This window comes from Sciurus carolinensis, chromosome 6 (genome assembly GCF_902686445.1).
Source record: "Sciurus carolinensis chromosome 6, mSciCar1.2, whole genome shotgun sequence".
Lineage (NCBI taxonomy): Eukaryota > Metazoa > Chordata > Mammalia > Rodentia > Sciuridae > Sciurus > Sciurus carolinensis.
Window position 1 is genome coordinate 107,326,326 of NC_062218.1, and position 21,487 is coordinate 107,347,812.

Consider the following 21,487-nt stretch of genomic DNA (forward strand, 5'->3'; position numbering starts at 1 on the left):
AGTTTTGCTAATCGGCAGAGGCTGGCCTAGAGCTAGTGCCTCATCCTCCTGAGTAGCTTGGATTACAGGCTGCACCACCACACTCAGATCCAATCAATTAAGACACTGACCCACTTAAGCCTCATCCACTGCTTTGTTCCCCACAAAGCAGCAATAATTTCCTGTTCATTTTTCATTCCAATGCCTAGTGTCATCCTCAAAGTTCTACTAAGGTTAGTAGAGTTAGTGAGGTTCAGAGGTAAAGTGACCAGTTTAAGGTCACCCAGACAGCAAAAGGCAGAGAAAGCATGGATTTCAAGTTCAGTGGCCACTGTCACTATCTTAGCCAAAAAGTAAAACCTAAAAAATAATTTGTCTTCCTGACTATGTATAGGCAATGCTAACGAAATAAATGCCAAAAACCCTGAAGTGGTCCAGATACAAAACTAGAACTTTCCCCAAACTCTTCCTGGTGTTTTTTCATGGATTTGGTAGAAATAACTGACATGCCCCAGAATCTTCATTTTGGAGTCTGATGGCCACACTCCCAGGGACCAGGTAGTTTCCATGAATGTCCCAGGCTGTGTTCCTAACAGGCCATGTTGGAGACCTTTAGGAAATAAGACTCATACACAGAGACTGGGGCTGCCTGATCATAGGAATATCAGATTTGTGAATAACTACAATAATGGCTTCCACTTGTTAACTATTCATAACTCGCCAGGGACTGTGCTAAACACATGAACCAGCATTGTCTAAGTTCTCTTGACAGCCCACTGAAGTCAGTTCTACTATCTACTTCATAGGCAAGAACACCAAGGCTGAGAGAGGTAGAGACTTAGCTGAGGCCACACAGCTAAGGCAGGGCGAAGCTGGCATCAAATCAAGTCTGTGTTTCTGCTTTTAACCATGACATTGTGCTCCTCCATCTCCTGGATGGTGGGGCTGCTGCTGGGAAGGCTTCCCCTTTGCTGAAACTCAAGTGGTCTCTCGTGTGCTATGTGACTGTAATAAAGTGCTGAACTCTTGGCTCATGTCCTGTTTCTTCCTGGGAACATGATGGGGAGGCAGGGAAAGAACCTCCTAACAACCCCAGATAAGGTAACCCCTCCAGTGCCTCCACATCACCAAACACTTCCAGAGGTGGCACAGATAGCAATCAGGGGCCACATCCAGGCAATCAGATGTCTCAGAAAGATGCCACCACGTCTAGGAACACTCTGACATGGAGGGTTGGGGGAGGGAGAGCATCCCTTGGGGCTCAGCAAGGGCCATGGAGCACTGGTGGGCTGGTCATATGGCAGACCCTGTCCTTCAGTCTCAAAAGTGTGACTCAGCTGGTCAAATAGGAGACACAGTCTGAATCTGAGGCCAGGTCACACCTCACACAGCTTTTGGATTCCTAGTGCCCCCAGCCATTAGCCAGGTTGCACAATGAAGTTGGACTTCAGCTGTACCATAGGTGGCAGGGCCAGCAAGGACACTGTTGGCATGGGGACCCCTCCTCGACATGGTCCTCCAAACTGCTACATTTTGAGAACAAAGATTCTTACATGATGATTCCCAGATACCAAGGACCTACCTAAATCTGTCCTTGTACCCCAGAATAAGCTGAAGGAAAAACCAGATGTCTGAACTTCCTCCCTGGAAGCCTGGGGTTCAGAAGGGCTGGGCCTCTTAGGAACCAAGGAGCAGAAGCCCCAGGCAGCAGGTGCTCCTCCCACCATGCTCTGTTCTTTTTTTTTTTTTTTTTTTTTTTTTTTAACCAAGGATTGAACCCAGGGGCTCTTAAACACTAAGTCACATCCCCAGCCCTTATTATTTTTAATTTTTTTTTTATTTTGAGACAGGGTCTTGCTGAGTTGCATAGGGCCTCACTAAGTGACTGAGGCTGGCCTTGAACTTGTGATCCTCCTGCCCCAGTCCCTGGAGTTGCTGGGATTACAGGCACGGACCACCATGCTCAGTTCATGCACCCAATCGTTTTTGATTCTGACACAGGACCTAGGGAGAGCCTGGGCCTTCTGGAAGCTTGCGGCCCTTATCCTTGCTGCAGTTTCTTCTAGAATTTATGCCACACCCTAGGGAATGTATCGCCCGCTAAGTTGGGGCTTCTTGACTTCTGCACACTGTGATCTGAGATCTGCAAGGGTCTCACAGTAGAGGGGTGGACAGGAATAGCAACAAATTGCCACCTAATGTAGCTTCCTGCCCGTCACCACTCAGCAAGCATTTTCTGGGTGCATACATGTGCCTAGAGCTGCATAGACAGTGCTTAACACTGTGCAGACACTCTCCAGCATACACATGCAGACAGAGATCCTGCACTCCACCTGCAGAAACCAGTGCTGAGACCACTGCCCAACACAACCCGAGAAGTACTGAGGGTCTCAAAACCATCCCTAAATGCCACACCATGTGCCTCTGTCCTGTGGAGGAAAGCAATTCGTACTCCCGGTGACAAGTCTGGTGAGAGGTCCCCAGGTCCAGGCTCTTCACAAAGGGTCTACACTGGTTTTTACTTAGCAGAAGGCCTGGACAAGCCCCTCTGGGAGGAGAGGGTGAGGGGGCAGGACAGGGCACAGGAGAGAGGCTGCCCTCTTGTGGCCTAACATGAAAAGATGGGCTTTCTAATGATAAGGACTTGCCATTCTATTTATGTCACCAGTGACCATTATCTAACACATTTGGGTAGGATTTTGCATTTCAAAATGCACTTTCCATCCTGTGACCTCATTTGATCCTTAGATGCAAACTTTCATCACACGTTTACAGAAGCTCAAAGAGGTTAAATTATATTCTTTTTTTGGGGCGGGGGAAGGACTGGAGATTGAACCAGGGGCACTTAATCACTAAACCACATTCCTAGCCCTTTTATATATTTTATTTACAGACAGGGTCTCTCTAAGTTGCTTTAGGGACTCAGGAATTTGCTGAGGCTGGCTTTGAACTTGCAATCCTCCTGGCTCAGCCTCCCAAGCAGCTAAGATTACAGGTGTGCACTACCACACCTGGCCAGGATAACATAGTTTAAAAGGGCTGGGCATGTGGCTCAATGGTAGAGTGTTTGCCTAGCATGCACAGTGCCCTGAGTTCCATCCCCAGTACCATCAGAAAAGAAAAGGGGGGTGGGAAAACTCCCAGGTGGTCTAGCAGCAGCTAGGAACCCAGATCCACTACTACCCAAACCAACTTGGGGAGAAGAGTGTCCAGTATGGTTCCCCAGCTCCTGGGAAGTCCCCAGCCACCTCCTGGCTGGGAAGAAGACCTCCAGAGTCCTTCTCCAGCAGGTGTGACTCAAGCAGCCAACAGGATCCCAAGACACAGTTGGCTTGGTAGCCCACGGTGTTTCTGGAGGCACTCACTGTCTTCTGCCTTCCCCGGTGCCCAGAAGGAACTGGAGGACCGGCTCAGTAGAGAAGTGTGTTTTACTTTTTCTTTGGTTAGGCTTTTGTTTCCTTTGCTCTTTCTTCTTCAAGGAAAAAAGGTTTCCTGGGCTCTCAAAGAGACAGCAAGAAGACCCCCCTGGGATTGCTACAGGGTGGGGCTGAATGGCCCAGACAAAGAAGGTGAAATGGGATGCTACTTCTGAAAGGATGGGCTTGGAAGAAAAACTGCCAGGTCTCTAGCAGTCCCAGAGCCTGTGGACAGCCCATGCCATCCAAGTCCTTTGCTACAAGAGGGCAATGACCTGAAGACCCAGGCCCAGCCCTGGGTTGCACACCCAGCCTCCCTTAAAGCTGTGGGATCAGGCAAGGTGGCCTGCAGAAACCACTCCAGCAATGAGGAGGCAGGTCTGGACTTGACCTTTTTATGGAGCGTCTGGTGACAGCCCTAAACTGACCTCACTTGGCACAACCTATAGGAGGCTGGGGGAATCCCGGCTCCATTCATTTACAGGCTGTCCCCTCTGACCCAAACCACCTATGTGCTACTCCTATATCCTGGAACTGCTTGTGTCCTTGGCCTGCCTGGCCCAGACAGTTTCTGACAGAGGGTTGCATACATCTGCTTGCATACCTCCAGTGAGCAAGATCTCCCCACCTCACGAGTCAGTCCTGACGTCCTTGGTCAGCTTTGCCTGTTAGGAGGTCCTTCCCCTATTGAAGTCCAATCCCTGGTCCCGTTTCCCCTCTGGCTCCTTTGCTCTGAGCGGGGCGACCTGCAGCAACTAGCAGGTGGTAGCCTGTCTTCTGACTCTACTCCTCCAGGCTAAGCCCCAGGGGCCCCAGTGGGCCTTGGTGAACCTGTTGAGTTTGCTCCTCTTCCAGCACAATCAGGCTCTGATTTTAAAGCCCCTTCACATCTGTGGGGTAGGACCCCTTTGAGAATCTGATAAAAGCTGTTGGGCAGTTCCATGGAAAACAACACATGTACACACAATGCTGCAGACAAATTTAGAGGCCCAAGGGCTCCCAGAACCCTTTCTTGTGTGTCTGTCACAGTTTCTAGAAAATGCTTGACCCTCAGTATTCATTTATGTACTTGACATATGTTCATAGAGGACTTATGAGGGGCCACGCCTAGCATTTGGGGCTCCCCAGGAGAAGGTATGAACAAAACAGATTCCAGATCCAGGAATGTACATTCTAGAGCAGGGAGACCGACACAAAGACCCAGACACAGCAGCATGACAATTTTCACTGTGATACTTTTGATGAAGTGCAGGAACTTCACACATGGTAAGCAGGGTGGGAAGATAAGAAGAGGGGTTGGGGTCATAGCTCAGTGGTACAGCGCTTGCCTGGCATGTGTGAGGCACTGGGTTCAATTCTCAGCACCACATATAAATAAATAAAGGTTCATCGACACCTAAAACAATATTTTTTAAAAAAGGGGAACTTTTTCAACTTGGGAGGTCAGGGAAGTTTTCTCAAGGGAGGTGACATTTGAGTAGAGACCATGGGCTGGGGTCTGCCAGGGGGCCACTTGAGAAGTTTGAATTTCATCTAAAGACAGTGAGTGCTGGGCGTGGTGGCACATGCCTGAAACCCCAGCGGCTTAGGAGGCTAAGGCATGTGGCTCAAGGGTTCAAAGCCAGCCTCAGAAAAAGTGAGACCCTAAACAATTCAGGGAGACCCTGTGGCTAAATAAAAGATTAAAAGGGCTGAGGATGTAACTTAGTGGTTAAGTGCCCCTGGGCTCAATCCCTGGTACAAAAAAAAAAAAAAGATTAAAACAGTAAATAGGAAAATACAGTGAGTGACATGGTCACATACACATTTTAAAAGATTACTCCTAAACATGGCAGAGAAAGCAAAATGTATTCCTCTTTCATATTTTATTGTCTTTATGTAAAGAAACACTGTGGGGGGGGAGGGGCTTATACCCCTGTAATCCCACAAACTCACAAGCCTGAGACAGAAGGACTGCAAGTCCTGAGAGCACCCTGGGCAACTTAGTGAGATCTTGTCTCAAAATAAAATTAGAGAGAGAGACAGACAGACAGACACTGAGGGCATAACTCAGTGGTGGAGTGCTTGCCCTGCACGTACAGGCCCCGGGTTCAATCCCCAGTACTGAAAAGGGCGGAGGACAGGGGATAAAGAAACCCTGGAAAAATACAAAAGAACCTTAAAAAAAGTGGTTATCTATAAAAATAAGACTTCTTAATATATACATTTTATATCATCTGACTTATATTTTTCCTACTTTTTTTGGTGGGGAGGGAGTAGGGGGTATTGGGGATTGAACCCAGGAGTACTTTACCACTGAGCTACATCCCCAGTTCTTTTTATTGTTAATTTGAGACTCCTACTGTGAGGGCTCCTGAGTTGCGGGATTACAGGCATATGCCATCACACCTGGCGCACCTGGCTCCTTCTGACATTTTAATATATATATATATATATCACTGGTATTCCTCTCTTGTGGCTGCCATAACAAATTATCACAAACTGAGTGACTTAAAACCACATAAGGGGGACAGAAAGAGAGTAGAATGAAACAGAGAGTAAGTATTACCCTATGTCTATGTATGATTACATGAATGGTGTGAATCTACATTGTTTTCAACCATAGAAATGAAAAGTTGTACCCCATTTGTGTACAATGAATCAAAATGCAGTCTGTAAAAATAAAAAAGGTTTTAATAAAAAAGAAAGAAAGAAAGAAAGAAACATAAATTCACCCTCACACAGTTCTGGAGGCCAGAATTTGACATCCAGGTGTGGCCCAGTCCTTCTGTAGGCTCCTTTGGTCCCTCACCCCTTCGTCTTATGGTGGCTCTGAACATTCCTGACGGCGTGGTCAAGGGGGTCATGGCTGCAATCTCTGCCTCCATAGCTACACTGCCTCCTCCTCCTGTCTCTGTCAAATTTCCCCAGGGTGTCTCTTCTAAGTATAGTTGTCATTGAATTAGGAACTGTCCAGATCACCCAGGAAAATCTCTTCATCTCAAGGTCCTTAATAACATCTGCAAAGACCCTTTTCCCAACTAAGGTCACATTTGCAGACTTCAGGAATAGGGATATGAGCAGCTCTTTGGGGATTTCCCTATTTAATCCATCCCATTACCTGTTCAGAAGGCCTGAGTTCACTTTAAGCTTGTGTCCTCACTGCAGGGCTGCAAATGACCTGCAGGTGGCGGGTGGGCGGGAGGGAGAGCCCCAAGGGATGTGCCTCAAGTGAACTGCCCCGACCAGTTTTCAGAAACCCCATGCCTTCCCCTGAGGTGACAGCTCCCCATTGATGCAAGCCAGGCTTCAGCTCCATCAGAGGTGACTGTGATTCACCAGGGAAACCTAGGTTCCTCCCAGCCCACGCTTGTGCAACCAATTCTTTGAACCTAAATGCATGACTTCTCATCTCCTGTGTAAATTTCAGGATCCCTGTGACTAATATTTCCACATAATTCTGCCTCCAAACCTAACAAGATAATATGCATAATATAATCCCATTTGTGTGTGTGTGTGTGTGTGTGTGTGTGTGTGTGACTATGTGTCTATAACAACAGCTAATCCTCTATGAGCCAGACATTATGCTAAACTTGGCACACTTTATTTCACTTCTTACAAACCACACTTTGAAGAGGTGTTGTTGTGATTTCCATTTTCCAGAAGAAAATGAGGTTCAGAGAGGTTAAGTAACTTGCCCACATTCACCCAGCTGGTAATCACTGGAGCTGAAACTTGAACGATGGTAGTCTTGGCCTTTGTGTCTGTCATCATGCCACCCCCTCCTTTAGGCCACTCGTGGATGCATATAAAAAGCTCAAACATGTTCCTACAGAGCTGTGAATAGTGATAACTTCTGAGAGGTGTGGTGGGAAGAATTACACATTATACAGTTCTGGTTTGCTTTAAATTATCTTCAAGGGCTGGGTGTGGTGGTGCACGCCTGTAATCCTAGCAACTCAGGAGGCTGGGGTAGGAGAATCACAAGTTCAAGACCAGACTGGGTACCTCAGTGAGGCTCTATTTCAAAAATAAAAAATAAAAAGATTTGGGGATGTAGCTCAGTGGTACAGTACCCCCAGGTTCTATCCACAGAACCATAAATTTAAAAAAATAAATCTTCAAGGAACATACTTATCTCATTAGTAAATAGACATCTGTTCTTGAAAAGAAAAATCTGGACGAACATACTCCAAAATGTCAATAGCAGCTTCATCTGGGGAACATAAACGGGAAACTGTCCACCTTCCACCCTGTACTGCAGGGTTGTCTGAACTTTCTGCAGTAAGCATGTACTGCTTTGATAAACAGAAAGAAGTAATTAAGACTTTTTTCCCCTGGTGTTGAAGATTTAACCCAGGGACGCTTTACAGGTGAGTTACGTACATCCCAGCCCCCACTTTTTTTTTTTTTTTTTTTTTTCCATTTTGAGACAGGGCCTTGCTGAGTTGGTTAGGGTCTCACTAAGCTGCTGAGGCTGGCCTGGAACTTGCAATCCTCCTGCCTCAGGTTCCCTGAGTTGCCAGGATTCCAGGCAAGTGCACTGCATCCAATGCCTAATTAAGACTTCTTTCGAAAAAGAAGAGCCAAGTAAGGTGTCACAGGCCTGTAATCCCAGAGACTCAGGAGGATGAGGCAGGAAGCTCACACATTTGAACCTGGCCTCAGCAATTCAGCAAGATCCTGTCTCAAAATAAAAAATAAAAAGGATTGGTGGTGCAGCTCACTGATATAGCACTTGCCTAAAACATGCGACGCCTTGGGTTTGAAGGAAGGGAAAGGGGGGTGATTGGGCAGTTTCTATGGCTGGAGAGCCTGCTGTATCTACAGAGCCCCACCACACGCCCTGCTCCTTTCCATCTCTCCCCCGACCCCCTTCCGCATACACCCTAACCAGAAAAACCTGTACCGGGGCCAGGTGTTTCATTCCACCCCTTTTTCCTCCCAGCCTCTGGAGTAGGACACTGTCCATCCCATAATACCTCCTCTCCCTCTACGAGCGACTTGGTAGTTCATGGGATGCTCATGTCACTGGTGTTTAATCCTGCCAATGACGACGTGGAGCGGATATTCTCGTCCCTGTTGTACAGATGTGGAAGCAGAGGCTCAGCTTGCCTCAGCTCCTGGTCCAAGGTCACATAATGAGTCTGTGCTTGTTCCTGGGACCAAATTCTCAGGCCAAGTGTCTCCAGAATCAGTTTGGTTCAAGCTCATTTTAGGAACTTGAGGTTTGGGAACTAAAATTGACCTGTTGAATCTTGTTTAGCCGCATGAAAGAGCAGAGGTGTGTCTGTGCTCTAGGAAACCCATCCCCTGCAGCCTCCCAGGCATGCAGGCACCTGATACTTGGAGGAAACTTGTCTGCACTACACTGGCCCTGGGCTGAGCCTGAAGTGAGAACAGAGTGGAAGGGCCTTTGGGCCCAGAGAGAGGCAGACATGGGCAGACACCAGCGTGCACACAGGGTGGGGGCGGGGGGACAACAAATCCAAGACCAGGATGTGGGCTGGGCCAGAATCCAGGGTAAGACTTTGATCATGTCACTTAGTATCTCTGGATCTTTCCTCATCTGGAAAATGGGTGTTAAGCTAGCCCATCTTTTAAGCAGTCTGCGGACTAAGCAAGACTCCTCCTAATGCATTTAGCACAATGTTGAATAAAATATATGCCGAGCAAATGCTTCTTGTTATTATCATTATTATAAGTAGTAGTAGTAGTAGTACCAGAGATTGAACCCAGAGGCACTTAATCACTGAGCCACCTCCCCAGCCCTTTTTTAAAAATTATTTTTTATTTTGAGACAATGTCTCACTAAATTGCTAAGGGTCTCGCTAAGTGATGGGGCTTACCACAAACTTGCAATCCTCCTACCTCAGCCTTCTGACTTGCTGGGATTATAGGCATGCACCACTGCACAGGGAGCTTCTTGTTATTCATGGGAGTAAATTGGTTCAATCACACCAGCTCATCTCCTTTTGGTGGACATTTACCAAGAGCCCACCACATATCGGGCCCTTGCTGAGAACAGAGGACATAAAATGGATGAAACGCCTGTCCCGTAGCTCAAGAAGTTTCTGGGGAGGCAGAGGATGCTGGACATTTCTGTAGGCCTCCATGCAGAGGAACAGGGCTGGGCTGGCACTGGGGTCGCATGACAAGGCAACCACAGAAGGTCTTAGAGCAGGTGGTCATTGTCCAAGTCAATTCATTTAGAGATGGTATTGTGGTTCCTGCGCTATCACTGAGGCAGGCATGATGCAGGGAGTGGCAGGTAGGAGCTCAGGGCACTGGCCTATGGGGCCAGGGATGGGACATCTTGGCTCAAGCCAAGATTGAAGGTGGACTGGGAGACCACACAGAGAGGTGAGGGAGGGACTCAGTCCTAGAAGCAGCAGCTGGGGAAGAAGTAGTACACACTTAAGCAAGCGCGGAATGAACAGTCTGCCTGGGAGTGAGGCTGGCGTGGTATCCCAGGTGACTTCTCTTTCTTTCCACTCATCTATGTTTCCCTTTTCCTATACATTAAAAAAGAGGGGCAGGCTGTCCTATAGGAGCCCTGCTTTCTCCCTGAAGATCTAGAGAGAGTCACAGGACTGATGGGCAGGTCTCAGGATCCAGTAGAGATAGAGGCTCCGAGGCACACACCACGCTGGGCTGTGGACAGCTCCAGTCTCTGACCCTTTGTTCTCCTCTGTCTGGGGCTAATGATGCTGTGGCAGAGGCATCAGGGACACCCACAGCACCCTGCGGCGCCAGGCGTGTCTGTGTTCGTGTCATCTCCCGCCCAGGCGTGGGCCAACTCAGCACAATCTGGAAGGACGAGCCTGGGCACCCAGCAGAGGCAGACTAGACTCCAGCCCTCACTGTCTGCTCAGCTTGACCCAGTTGCCCTGATGCAGGGACAGCAATTTCTCCTGACGCAGCCCAGTCAGCTGGGAGAGTCAGCTCGCGGTGAGCAGGAAAAAGCCAGGACCCATGCCCTAACGAAGTCACAGCAGAGCCTTGCTCATTTTCTGTCCTCTCTGTGCAACACACTAATTCCTTTCTGGGACTCAGTTTCTCCCCTGATTATGTCCCGAACCAAAGTGTGCATTCATTTGCCCTTCTTCAGGCATCTATCAAGTGTCAGGCCTGCAGTGAGCATCACGGAGTCGGCGAATCTTGGTCCCCACGCTTGGGAAATGCTCCGCCTAGCCGGAAGTGGCCCGTCCGGCCTGCCCGTAGCCCTGTGTGAACTCAATCTAGAGGAAGTTGCTCTGCTGGGGCGGGTGGGCTTAGCATCACTCCGCATCTGCGAGGCGGCCAATGCCCAGAAGAGGGCAGCAGAGAGCACACTGCCAGTCTCCAGGACTGCGGCCCAGCAAGAGCGAGCCCATGACCTTGGCAGTCCCGGAACCGAGGCTTGGGAATTTTCAGCCTCTCAGTCGTCAGGAAAAAATTCAACAAGTGTCTTTGTCACGTCAGCATTTTGTCGGTGCTGGGCCCCCAGGCGGCCCCCTCCCAGCCCACCCCCGGCACTCCAGTCCTTGCGGGCTGGCCTGTGCAATGCCCTGGTGGGAGGAGCCGTCCCTGGGCAGCGCCAGGCGAACCAAAGGCAGTCACAACCAGCTGGCAACCAGCGCAGCGCGGGAGAGGGACTGAAGGAGGACCGCAGGGTCCCTTCCCCTTGGAAGTCATCAGTCAGGGCAGTGCACCCTAACCTGGGGCATGGATTCACCCACACACACTCGTATTCTTGCACTAGCAGTTGTATCCACACTAACATGCTCACTTTCACGCTAACACAGTAATGCACAATTTCCACACAACTTGGTGCTTGCACTCTCATTGTGTACGCGCTACTCATCTGCATTCATGCTCTCAAAAATACACCAACACGCCCACTTTCTTAACACACTCATACATGCACACAGTCACACGCATGAGGGCTCCCCAGAGGTGAGCAGGTGGGGCCCGTGGGTGGGCACAGTTGGCTCTGCTTCCTCCTACTGGGTTCCAGAGATAATCCCAGCTCTCAGGATCCGTGATGTTCCTCCCACCCATTTCCAAAAAGGATTTAAGATGGTTTAGAAGGTTAAATCATAAATGAAACAGAATGATTTAAAAAAAAAAAAAAAAAAAAAAAGGCAGAAGAGGGTAGAAACATGAAAAATATAAGCCTGCTTTCTGCGGGACTGAGAAATGAGGCCTTCTTAGCTGGTAAGGACTCAGTGGTCTGTGATTTCAGAACCCTGGTCCCAGGCTGCCTTTTCCTGACTATTTACTGAACTGTGGCCCTTGGGCACCCCCCACCCATCCTCTGCTTGTCCCAAGGGGAGCTGTGAGAGGGCTCCTTTCCTGCTGACACTGCCAGCTCTGCCTGAGGGGTCAGGACGGCCAGACTCTGCTCTCCCTCAGCTCCCAAAGGTGGCTGGGCTGCTGGACCCTTCAACAACTACCCACACCCCATCAGCCAGGCTACTGGGCTAAAACCTGGACTCTGGCCTCTCTGATCCCTCAAAGTGAGTTCTGGGTCAACCAGCCCCTCTGTGCTGAAGCTGAAGCAGAGTTCCTCTCCTTATTGTTCTGGAGTCTAGTCTCCTCTGACCTTCCGTTCCTACACTTGCCACCACCATTTCTCAACGAGAACCTCATTGGAATAAGACACCCAGTGACACATCCTGATATTCCAGAGTTGCTTGTATGAATTTGTCAGTTGGCTATTACAGCCCAACAAATTAACGCAACACTTAGTAAACTAAAGCAGCAACATTATTTCTCATGATTCTGTGGACTGGTTGGGCTCATCTGTGCAGTTCTTCTGCCCAGTGTCAGCTGGGACCACTCAGGTTAATGTCCTTAGCTGGAAGCTTGGCTGGGGCTAGAATGTCCTCGATGGCCTTCACATGTCTAGTCCCTCCACTGTGGTGACTGGAGCGAATGGGGCTGCCCATCCTCCTCTCTCACATGGTCTCCCCAGCAGGATAGCCAGATTTCTTTACCTGGCAACCCTGGGCTCTGGGAGAGCAAAAGAAGAACCTGCTAAGTCTCAACCTGGCACTGGCACAGCATTGCCTCAGCCACATTCTACGGGTCAGAGCAACTTATAAAGCAGGCCTCAATTCATGAGTTAAGGAGGCATCGCACACACACACAGGGATGAGAGGAATCATTTGGTGACTCTTCTGCAGGCATTCCAACATAGCGGGCACGCTCATTAGACTCTCAGTGTGCTTTCTGTGGGAAGCAGGCAGGCTTATCAGGCACCTGGGATGACAGCACTCTTAATCACAAAGTTCTTTTCTCCTCTTCCAGGCAGAATTGCATCTTGGTTAGTGTATTATTGGGAACTTTTTTATTTGCAAGTGATGAAAACCCAACTCAAACTGAGTTAAGCAAAAAAAGAGAATTATTGACTCATACAATGGAAATTCAGGGATATTCCCACTTCAGGCATGGCTGGATCCAGAGACTTAAGTAATGTCATTAAGAATGTGTCACAGTCTTCATTCTTTGCTCTGCTGTCTTTTTTGTTGGCCCTGGTCCTGCATTCTCTCAAGCAAGTTGTCTCTACAAAATGCAAAGATGGCCACCTGCATCTCTAAATTTGCTCATCAGCTTAGTCCCCGACCCCATGCCAATGGAAAGTATTTGTTTCTCCCAAATAATTTCAGCAAAAGTCCAAAGGCTCTCTCATAATGACCCACACTGGACCATGATCCAGTTCTGGGTTCAATCACTATGACTGGATATTATGCCCACCACCTGGGGAAGAAAGAGTTGAGGTAGCCCACCAGAACTACATACACCAAAAGCTCAGGTGGGAAAGGGGAAGTTCCTCAGAAGAAAAGTAGGTGATGTTACCAAGTCCAGATGGCACTCAGTCAGCATGGAGAATGGAGCAGGCATCTATTTGAGCCTTCCCTGCTTTCTCTTCTCAATCTTACCTGGTTACCCAGCCCATTCTAGTCAGATACAGGTTTAGGGTCAAAGGCAAGCATTTAGAGTGCCCTACAGTTATAATGGTTTGAGAATGCCAAACTCATGGACTAGTAGAGCTGAAAAAGTTTGAAAATATTATCTATGGACGATATCACTGATTAGCCCTCAATATCCATTCTCCCTTTCTACAAAGTTGGAACCATGGTACCCAGAATAAAGACTACATTTCCCATCCTCCTTTGCCACTAGGCATAGCCATGTGACTAATTCTGGCCATTTAAATGAGAGCATTAACATTCTTAGACAGCTCCTCAGAATCTTTTGCCCTTTCTGTCTTTGTCCCTTCATCCTTCCAACTCTGTCCCTTTTTCAATCTTGCATCCTGGAATGTGGATCTGATAGCTACTGTTCTGGACCATGAGGATGAGGACCTTATCAAAGGCAAAGTGGATGCAAAATGCAAGGAGACTGGACCCCTGAGGATCAGATGTAGCACTGCTGCCATGCCAGCTCTGGACCATAAAATGGAAGAAAGAAGTGAGTGTTTATGTTATGGAGCCACTAGTATTTTAGATTTCTACTTCTGCACTCAAATCTGATCCTAGGGTCTGGGGATATAACTCAGTGGTAGAGCACTTGCCTTGCATGTGGAAGGCCCTGGGTTCAAATTCCCAGCCCCCTCCCCCCCAACAAATCTGAAGCTAATTAATGATACATGATCTCCTGTAGCTTTCTGATATCCTTCAACTCTCCCCACCCCAAGTACACACATCTACCACCCAAGGCTTGATTCCTCTCCAAACCATTGTATAAATTGCAGTTGTGTAGTTTACACAAATCAAGTGACAGGTGTTTACCATTCCCAAGGTTATTTCATTTTGGGGATATATTTGTTATTAAAGCATTTCAAAATACTTCCTCATACTCGTTCATTCAGACTGCACACAAGCCACGTTCTCTCGCTCAGGAGGTCAAACAGCCTTGCAGACGGTGCTCTGGTTTTCAAGTGGGAAAAAAAATGCCCACTGTTCACAGCTCCTTGGCAAGTGAGGCTGCAGGTTTGCCAGGTTTTAATCCTGTGATGCATGTATTATGTATCAATGCAACTCAAAGACACCTTTTGAGAAGAATCCCTCATATTTGTGTATCAGTTCACACACTTGAAAGCATTTTCTCACACTTTTATATTTCATTTATAGGATGGACTCATAACCCTGGTGTGCTGGCACAGGCCTGTGAGTTCAGTGACTTGGGGGGCTGAGGCAGGAGGATCACAAGTTCAAGCCCAGCCTGGGTAATTTAGCAGATTAGTAGATATAGATAATATATGCACAGAACATACCTAGACAATTTGCAGCCATATTTTCCTTTTTTTCTTTTTGTTGATGGTACCAAGGATTGAACTCAGGGGTACTTAACCACTGAGCCACATCCCCAGCCCTATTTTGTATTTTATTTTAGAGACAGGGTCTCACTGAGTTGCTCAGCACCTGGCTTTTGCCAAGGCTGGCTTTGAACTCACGATCCTCCTGCCTCAGCTTCCCAAGCCACTGAGATTTCGGGAGTGTACCACCATGCCCAGCACCTTTTGCTGCCTTGTTTGTTTCTTTGTTTGTTTGTTTAAATTTTGCCATGCTGGGGATGGAACCAGGGCCTCATGCATGCTGGGCAAGTGCTGTACCACTGAGCCACAACCCTGGCTCTACTGCCATTTATTGAGTGCTTATTCTTCATAAGACCTTGAAATGAGAAGGGAACGCTATAGAATTGAATCCTCATGAGCATCTTGCAAGTGAGATGTTATGGCTGATTTATAAACCTTGCAAATGAGACTGGGGAGGAGAAGGCCCTGTCTAAGGTACCTCCGGTCTAACTAGTGGAATCAATGTCTTGCCCACCACCACTGCCCAGCCAAGTCTTTGGCCCTCATTTCTTCAGACTAACTAACCTCTTAGGTTGGAATGTTCTTCCCTGCCCCTTTCTTGACGCTGGTGTCTCCTTCATATTTCGACTTAAATAGTCGGCTCCTGGCGAGCTTTTCCCTGAACCCCATGTGGGATGGGCTCTTCCCTCTCTCGTAACTCATTCCTAACAAGCCTTCTCTCTTTAGCACACTCCACAGTTGATGCTCAGGTGCTGTGTTTGGTGTTTACTTGCTGCTGGTCTCCCTCTGCAGCCCGGGACTCACCTGTCTTGGTTGCCGCTGTATTGACAGCACCAGGAGAAGAGCCAGCCACATCCACGTGCTGAGACTGGCAAGTGAGCAAACTGTGCTCACAGACCTGCCTTCCCAGGTGGCCTCTCCAAGGCTCAGATCCTACAAGCAGCGTCCAGTGGCACACACCTGTAATCCCCACTACAGGGAGATTGAGGCAGAAGGATTACAAGTTCTAGGCCAACCTGAGCAACTTAGCATGATCCCAACTCAAAATAAAATAATAAGGGCTAGGAATGTAGCTCAGTGCTTGCCTAGCATATGCAAGCGCTGGGATCGATACCCAGTACCCTGGGGGCTGGGGGGCTAAGGGGCTCCTACAACAATGTCAGCTTTGGGGAGGAGGTGGAGAGGCCTGCTGCCTGGCTGGAAAGGAATCCGGCCTTGCTGATTCCAGGGGAGTAAGCACATTCCTCCTGGTTGTGCAGGCATTCCCTCCTCCAGCCACCCACCGGCTTCCAGAGCCTCAGTGTCCAGGGAAGTGGCCTGCTGCCTTACAGAGAGGAGGGCCCAGGGAGGGTGCATGACTCACCCAGGGTCACAGGGCACAGGGCACTTCTCCACTACCTGTGTGCCTTTTGTCCCAGAACAGAGAGGAGAGAAGAACTTTTTATGTCCAAGTTGGCCTGTGCAGAGACCCGGAGAGACCTGAGCTAGCTTGCAGCCACAAGGGGCTTCTCTGAGGACCAGACCAGGGTCTCTTCCACCAATGAGAAGAGTGAGGAAGAAGGCACTGGGAATGGAACCCAGGCTTTGTGCATACTAGGCAGGTGCTCTACCACTGAGCTACACCCCAGCCCTTTTATTTTATTTTTATCTATTTTTATTTTATTTTGAGACAGAGTTTCACTAAGTTGCTGAGGCTAGCCTTGATCTTGTGATCCTCCTGCCTCAGCCTCCAGAGTCACTGGGATTATAGGTGTGCATCAGGACACCCAACTTCCTCCTTGAACTTTCTTGCCTAGACAAACTCTTACTTGTAGAGTACATATTTTTCCCTTCTTATTATTCTCTAAACAATATAGTGTAATAACTTTACATAGCACTGACAATGTCTTAGGTATTATAAATATTCTAGAGATGATTTCAAGTATATAGCAGATTGTTCATAGGTTATGTACAAATACTCTGCCATTGTGCATCCAGGGATTTTGATATCCTTGGGGGTCCTGGAACCAATCACCCGTGGATGCAGAAAGGGATAACTGAACTTTTCAAAACCATTTTGAGTTGGGCATGCTGGCACCCACCTATAATTCCAACTATTCTGGAGGCTGAACCAGGAGAATCACAAATGAGAGGCTAGCCTGGGCAACTTAGCAAGACCATCTCAAAATTTAAAAAATATTAAAAGGGCTAGGGGTATGGCTCAGTAGTATAGCACCTCTGGGTTCAATCCCCAGCACCACAAAAAGAAAAAAACTTTGAGTGTCCCCATGATGAAGACAGTGCAGGCCAGGGGCGGGCGGGCCCTGCAGCACCAGCAGCTGTCCTTAGATCCAGCCTCAGATGCTAGGCCTGCAGTCTCAACAGCTGCTAAACCTGGTTGTTGGCAGCAGCCAGGAATGATTCACAGGAAGTGGGAGCCAGGTAGGTTTGGGTGTCACCCTTGTGTAAAAATTGTCAGCGTCATGAAAAAGTGCCTGGGACCAAGACTGGGAGACCTGGCCCAACCTGCCTCTCTCCTCTGGGCCATTGTATGCTGGGAGATATAATCAAGGCTCAAAACCTGACTGGGGCAATTTTTAACCCTGTGCCAGCTCCAGTTGATGTTACTGTCTGGGGAACAGCGTTGAGAAGGACACTGACGTGTCCTCTGACAGTAGACTGGTCATTTATTCAATGCTCCAGGTCTAGGCTGTGTCTTAGGGTTCCCTTTGCCCTGAATATACCCCTGAGGTCTGAATCAGCAGCTGCTGGCTTGACTATGTCCTCTGGCTAGGCGATAGGGCTGGGCCCTTCTGTGTCACTATGCACAAGAGAACCAAGCCTCTGGGAGGAGATAAAGGTCCTTTCCAGGCAGGCAACCGTGCCTCTGGCTGTAGGCTCCAGCCCTCTCCCCTCTGCATGGCCCCAGATAAGAATTCTTTCCAGCTTGTTTTCCTCCTGGGCTGCTGTGGCACTGTTGGCTCATTCTGGCCAGGTCAGTTCAGAATAGGCCAGGGCAGACCATTGGGCTGAGCTGCTTCCTGCAGACTGCTGGGAAGGCCAGCGGGTGAGAGAGCTGGAGAAACAGGAGGGAGGCTGGGAGGCCAAAGTCCAGTCCTCAAGCTGTTAAGCAGCCCTGGACGTCGCCCTGACAGGGAGTTTCCTTTTGCTCTGTCCTTCCTCCTCCAGCGCCACACTGTCTGGCCCATGCCCTTCGTAAGGCAGAAAGCTGAATTTGAAGCCCAACTTGCTGTGTGACTTTGGGCTATCCAGTACCTTAGTTTTCTGATTTCACTTGATTCATTCTGAATGAAGTGATGGCTGAGGGACTTGGGGAGAATAGCATCTCCCCAAAATTCATGTCCGCCAGAACCTGTAAGACTTTATTTGGAAAAAAGATCCTTGCAGATATAACTAAGTTGATTCCAGATTGGATTAGGGTGGGTTGAAAATCCAGCATATCTGATGTTCTTATAAGAAAATGAAGCCTGAGTCATTCGTGGTGGTGCCCACATTGTAATCGCAGCTACTCAGGAGACTGAGGCAGGAGGGTCATGAGTTTGAAGCCAGGCTGGGCAACTTAGCAAGACCCTGTCTTAAGATAAAAAATGACTGAGGATGTAGCTCAGCCATAGAGAGCCCCTGGGTTCAATCCCCAGGACGGAAGGATGGAAGGAAGGAAGAAAGGAAGGAAGGAAGGGAGGGAGGGAGGGAGGGAGGGAGGGAGAGAGAAATGTTGACACAGACAAAACACAGGCAGACGTAGTCCGTCTGCAGATGGAGGTAGAGATTGGCGGCATGTGCCCCGAGGAACACCAGGAGGCACCAGAAGCTGGAAGAGTCGCGGAAGGAATGCCCTGGAGTCTTTGGAGGAAGCATGGCCCAGATGACACCTAGGTCTCGAACTCCTGGCCTCTGGAGTTGTGAGATAGATTTCTATGGGGGATTGTGTGGTGGTGGTATCTTTTTCGGTGGGGAGGTGCTGGGGATTGAACCCAGATGTGCTCCCCCACTGAGCTACGCCTCCAGCCCTTTTTATTTGAGACAGGATCTTAAAGTTGCTGAGGCTGGTCCCGAACTTGCAGTCCTCCTGCCTCATCCTCCTGAATCAGTGATTACAGGGGTTTGCCACAGTGCCTGGCTACCGCTGTGTTTTAAACCACCGAGTGTGAGGCGCTCTGTCACAGCAGCCCTAGGAAACAAGTACAGGATGTTTGTAAGGTCCAGTGCCTGACGCCCAGTGGCCCTCTGCAGAGGTGAGGGGCTGCTGCTCCCAGTGTGCCGCCCCCACCCTCAGACACCAGCTGTCCTGACTCACAGCCCTCAATGCCTCCTGGGCTCGGCTCTACCGCCACACCTGGCTGATGCATGCCTGCTACGGAACTAGATGCAGGACCAGACTTGTGGGGGGCAGATGGCAGTCTCACAAAGGTAGGCTGAGAGCAGATCCGGAGGGACCGGCTTTCCCACAGTGTGAACATCAAAGGTAGACAGGACCCTCGGCCACTTCTGAATTCCTGACAGGAAACTTTATGAGGGCAGAGCTGAGTCTGCTTTGTTCCTCTGCACCTACGCAGGCAGAGGACAAACTAGGACAAACTGTGTGCCGTTCCAAGCACTTAAATTTATCCCTCCCAACCACACTGAGGAGCCATTCTTACCCCTGGTTGCAGTTGAAGAAACTGAGGCACAACTCACAGGAGTAATAAGTGGCAATCAGGATTCAAGACCAGGTGGTCAGTCCCTGAGCCCAGGTTTCATCTATTCACTATCAATACGTGTGTTTTTGTGGTGCTGGGGATGACCTTACATGTGTGAGGCAAGTGCCTTTCCACTGAGTTACGTCCCCAGCCCGTTTTAAAATGTTTATTTTGAGATAAGGTGTTATTTTGAGATAAGTTAAACAGGCTGGCCTCAAACTGGCCTGAAACTCTTTTTTCTTTTGGAGGAGGGGGAGTGTATCGGGGATTGAACTCAGGGGCACTCGTCCACAGAGCCACATCCCCAGCCCTATTTTGTATCTGATTTAGAGACAGCGTCTCACTGAGTTGCTTAGTGCCTGGCTTTTGCTGAGGCTGGCCTGGAACTTTCAATCCTCCTGCTTCAGCCTCCCAGGGTGCTGGGGTTACAGGCAGGGCTGCCACACGGGCCTCACTATCAGTAAGTAGTAGTGAAAGGGCAAACCAGACAGCAGCTGTGGTAATTCACATGCTCTCTTTAGATGAATCAGCACACTAAGACCAAAACCTGCAACTACTAGACCTGGCAAGTGGAGTCAGGGAGGACAGACATCCCGGGGAGGACATCACACTACCCGCAGCCACTGGCCTCAGCTTCCACAGACCAAGATGTGCGCAGAGCCCAGTTCTCTCAATTTCATTATCGTCATCATCATCATTATTAAAGTACTGGGATTGAAACTAGGGGTGCTCTACCACATCCCCAGTCCTTTTTATTTTTTATTTTGAATCAAGGTCTCACTAAGTTGCTGAAGTCTCACTCTGTTGTTGAGGCTGTCCTCGAATTTGCAATCCTCAGCCTCAGCCTCCTGAATCACTGGGATTACAGACGTGAGTCACTGTACCCAGCTCAGAACTCTGGTTCTAACTGAAGTGGTTGTCACCAGGGAGCCCACATGGACCTGACCTTGGCACTAGGCAGCTGAGATCAGAGCTGGCCTATAGGGCCTCAGCCCAGGAAAAACTCCTTTGGCCAGAAATAGATTTGGTGGCTAATGGGGACCCCATCACTGATAATGCAGCATGCATTCTTTCTTGTCCCCCACTACACCCAGGGAACTCTGGGGAGCTGTCACACTCCAGCTTCACTCCAGGAGGTATCACTGTCCCCACACTGCTCGTCTCCTGTCTCTTCTCCACTCTGACATCCTTGTCCATCTTCTAGCCTGCTGTTGCTTCCAAGTATTCTACTTTTGGCCTTCAATGAACATTTCCCAAAAGAGGATCTGCTGGGTCTGGTTGTTTCCTCACCAGGCTGCCTCAAAGGCTTGTGAATCGACATAGATTGGGTCCCAACTCTGTTCTGAGCACCGAAGCCGGGGGGTGGGGTCACAGGCACCACCTTGGCTGCTCTTGAAGAGGCTGTGGGAGCGGCCTGCCAGGGCTGGGCAAGCTGAAGGCTGCACCTTCAACCGTCACCCTCCGCTTCAACTTCCTTTACAAACGGTAAAGCCCCTTCTCTGACATGGGTCCCCTCCACCCCATGAGGGGCCTTTGTCCCAAGGGCAGGTTGTCAGTTGGGGCGAGGGCCACCACTCCTTACCCCACCCGTGGCAGTCATGACCAATGGATCATATCCCTCTCTCCCCCCAGCTGAGCACAGAGGAAGGCTGATTTTCAATAGCTCTCACCAGGAAGCCACAGTCAATTGATTCCAGTGACATGAAAGAACTGGATAGGATGGGATGATCTCTAAATCGCCCTGGGCTCTGGCAGATGGGAGTGAGTCAGCTTCTCACCTGAGCAATCACACTGCAGGGGAGGGGCCGGAACAGTGGTCAGTGTCCCATGAGAGAGGTTCTGGTTACTGAGGAGCCCGAGGCTACTGGCATGAGCAGTTTGGGAGGGGAAGCCTGGACCCAGGACAAGGCTGGGTGTGAGGTGCTGACTCACTGGCTCTGGGTCTGAAGTTCATCACCCAGTCTCCTCTGTCTCTGTCTTTGTCTAAGTCAAATGGGCAGCCTTCCCCCACAGAGGAGCTCCTCAGTCACCTAACAGACTGCCCAGTGCTTTGAGAAGGTACTAAAGCATCAGCCCCACACAGGGGCCAGTGTGTCTGTCTGGGGAGGCACCCACTCATAAGGATCAAA